We start from the raw sequence: 4,070 nt of genomic DNA, 5'->3' as shown, positions 1-4,070 counted from the left end.
GCGGAAGAGGCCGACGCCCAGCAGCGGCTTGGCCGGAGGGGAACGGCCGCCCCCGCCTCGGCCAACGCCAGGCGAGCGCCCCAGCCCCAGCCCCGGCCCGGCTCGGGGCTTCGGCCGAACGCGCCGCGATCTCCTGCCTCGTCCCGCAGCGGGCACGGCTCTGCCGGCTCCGCTCGCCGTGTGCGGCTGGGGATCCCCGGCGGCGGGGAAGTCCTCGGCGGTGGTGGGGAAGCCCTCGGGGGTGAGCCCGGCAGGGCCCTGCCCTCCGCAGGCCGCGGGCACCCGGGGCTGCACCTGGGAGATGCGCCCGTGCGCTCCCATCCCGTTATCCCACCCCATCCCATTATCCCATCATCCCATTATCCCATCATCCCATCCCATTATCCCATCCCATCCCAATCTCATCTCCGCCGGGGGAATCCCGCTCTCACCTAGGATTTGCCATGTTCGGCTCATTTCCCTTGCACACGCTGTACCGTGCACATAATGCCCACGGCAGGGCTGCACGCAGCAGGTGCCCGGCAAGGATTTTTGCTGGAGCAAAGCAGAAAGGCAGGGGTTGAGCAGCAGGGATTGAGCAGCAGGTGACATCCCTGCGGCCAGCAGGACAGGGCAGCCGTGCTTGCAGGGTGGTAACCCCACTGACCAGTGAGAATCCCTCCATCACCTGGAGGAGACCCTTGCCTGGGGAGCTCAGACTTAACATCCTACAGAGCACCTGGACATGGTGTTACACAGGACTTCACCTCCTTGACTTGCTTAGAGTGGATGCTGCCAAGCAAATGCACCTTTTCAGAAATTGTGGCACATCAAATGGTTTGAGTTGGTCATGGGAAGGACTTTAGATGTATCCCTGAATGTCCAGGAAGGTGTGTGGTTTCTGGGTGAGGCCAAGGAAAAGGTGAGCCTGGTGTAGATGAATTAGAAAGTGTGAAATACACCTTGCAATGAGTATAATAAACCAAAATGGCATCTTCTTAGTATCAGGAATTCTTTTTAAAGGTATTCCATTGTGAGCCAGAGGGTGCAACTTTCAGTCCAGACACCACAATTTCCTGGACAGAGCCACTTCCTCATATTGAAAGTGAGCTGATGCACTTCAGCTGATAACATTATTATGTGTTTTAGTAGGTTTCTCTCCTGCAAGAGTCAGGAATGCTTGACACATGTTAAATGGTGGTTTCCAAATGCCCCAACATGCTCTGTACATTCCAAGTGCTGCATCATTCATCAGCTGATTTAATTTACAGATCTCTAAAACCAGTATGATAATAGCAATTGTCATTGGAGGCCAAAACAAAGGGGATAGGAACTGCTAGCAGAAGAGAAGGTCGTGTATAATAAAGGAAGGTTCAGTAAAAGCCAACCAGAGAATGGCAAAAGGGAAACTGACAGATTCACAACCAGCCAGATCCCCAGTCCTACTACATTTGGAAGAAGGTTAAACTCTGTTTCATTGAATATTCTGTGCATCACTGTGGCAAATGCACATAATGCTACTGGTATTTATGGAGAGATTGCTGAAGCTCTTTGGATATCTGGAGGAAAAGAAGAGAAACTAGGGAAAGAGGTGGAGGGGAAAGTAAGTAGCTTAAAAACTGAGGGCCACATTAAAGGAAGAAAGAGATTCCCTACTGAATTTATCACTGGGCTTAGGGAAGGGTTTGTTTTAATTTAAAAAGTGTTCAGCAACAAAGCATAGAAGAAGAGAACACAGGATTTAACGTCCAGTGTGTTTAGTCTTCCAGTGCTTCCTCAGTATTCAGGATACCTTTCTGCTCCCAAAGCAGCAGCTTTACTTGTCAGTCAGGGAAGCAGGACATGAAAGTCAAGTGACAGTAAATACACTGTGCTTAAAATAGAATGCCTTTTGCTCCAGAATCTCAAAATGCAACAAAAGCCTTTCATAAAGTAAGTGCTTTATGAAAGCACAGTGCTCTGTAAAAGGTAGCAATATTACACTTTTTTTTCCCCCTAAAAGAAAGTTCAGGAAGCTTGAAACATTTCTTACAAAAGGAATATTTTTAAAAATTTCTGACTATAAAGACCTCTTTAAAAATAGTATATCCCAATTTAAATAATCTTTAAAAGATTACACGTCTTTTTTTCCTCCTCCCCTTTCTGTATTTGTGAGATTGTTTTCAATGAGGGAATAGTGTGCTGGCAGTAGCTGTGCTCTTTCAGTGCAAATAGGTAATTTCAGTGCCTATATCAGCCTCCACATACACCAGTTTGAGAATAGATCTCTATTTCTACTGTAGCATTTATGTGCCAAATACCCTTCCATGGGCAAAGAGAGCAAGCCAAGAGAAGACCAAATATGTTCCTCTGGCTTCATTAAAAAAACCCTCCCTTTTTAAAATTAATTTTGAATAATTTTTGTGTGTCTCTCTGTATGTGTTCACATGTTTGGGTCTGCTTTGTTAGTCCAAGCAGTGATGTTCTTTGGCTAATGTAAGTCAAACTGAGCACCAAGGCAGAGCTTTCAAGAATACTGAATTCCCACTGAATACAGGCAAGTGTTCAGGAAAGAAAATGTTATTAAAGGTTCTACTGAACTGTAACCTCAGCATGTACTAGTTGATGGAGGCTGTGCATAGCAAACACACAATGTGAATAATGCATCTGTCTGGAGACTTAAACTGGTCTCACATATTGTGAGCCATCGGGCAGCCCAACCATGAGGTATTACTAGTTTCACTGTTTCACAGGCTTTGATGTTTTGCTGTTACTTTATCTCACATGACCAGGTTGTATTTGCTGTCCTCTGTTACTCCTAGGTCTCTCTCAGGTTCACTAATTACCTGGAAATTCCTGTGACTTTGGAGAAATTTCTTCTTTGGAGCATTGTGGCACATCTTTTACAGCATGATATTCTGCTGCTTCTATTCTCTCTAAGTTGCTTTTGCTGTAGTTGCTGTCTTTGTTACATCTCTGTTTTCCTAAGCTGGTGTTAGCTGCAGATTTGGTCAGCATTTTCCTAACTCTCAGGGTTTGGTCATTATTTCGTCTATCAAACATCATCCCTGGAGAATCCCATTAGGCAAATTGTCATAAATCAAAATTTTACCTTCTGTTATTCTATAGATAAGGTTCTTCAGCCTGTTTTAGATCTACCAGAAATCCCTTTCCTGTCCCACCCCTCCTAGCATTTCCCTCCTAGTCGGTTAGTTTTTAATCCAGCGTGGTAACTGCTCAGCAGAGTGGGTGCAGCATGAATTTATAGCACATTAATGCCCACTCATCTCAGTGCCACCCACGGCCTGCTGCCCTGAGCTTCCTGCTGGCCTGGAGCATCCCCAGCCCAGGGATGGCCAATGGCAGATGCAGGGAGAGGGGAGGAATTGAGGGCAGCTGAGTCCAACACTCGCTGCTCACACGGGGAAAAGGAGCTTAGTCCAGCTTGGCGTTTAGCACTGCTGGCAGCTGGCAGAAATTAGAGGAGCTAATTCCATCGACAGAGAGCCTGCAGAAGCTGAGGTTTATGCTGCTTCCAGGTTGTTATGTGAGGTATATTAAGACTGGGGAGGCAGATAGACATAAGCTTGAAGCTGTGAATGTTATTCATACAGAGTGCAGGTGGCTGTGTGCCTCATTTTTGGGCTTACTGACAAATTCACAATAACTTTTGGTGCTTTTGGTGCTGACTATAACAGACTGATACTACTTTAAATGAGGGCCAAATGCTTTTCTATTTACATTTACCAAAAAAGCCACTGTATGTGCAATTGTACTGAGCAGGTCATGTAACTTCCATCTTTAAATTCACTCAGCAAAACTTAAAACCAAAGAACCAAATATTGTCTAGCTGAAATAACATCAGTGCATGCAAAACCTCTTCTGAGGACAGAATGAGGTTCTATTATTTTAATTGTTGTGCTTCTAAATATCACTAAAACTTTTTCAGCAAATGAGCATTTAATTTAGCAACAACTAGGGGAGTTAATTTTACACCTAAAATAATGTAAGGAAATGGCTAAAAATGTACAAAATTGCAGCATACTGATGTTATTCATAGCCAGAGCATTACCAACTCTGGCATTTAATCAAACTGACCTTCTCCTGCAGCT

Source organism: Lichenostomus cassidix, chromosome 1Ab, assembly GCF_008360975.1.
Source record: "Lichenostomus cassidix isolate B80296 chromosome 1Ab, HeHo_3.0, whole genome shotgun sequence".
In the NCBI taxonomy this organism is placed as follows: domain Eukaryota; kingdom Metazoa; phylum Chordata; class Aves; order Passeriformes; family Meliphagidae; genus Lichenostomus; species Lichenostomus cassidix.
This window is presented reverse-complemented; position numbering follows the sequence as displayed.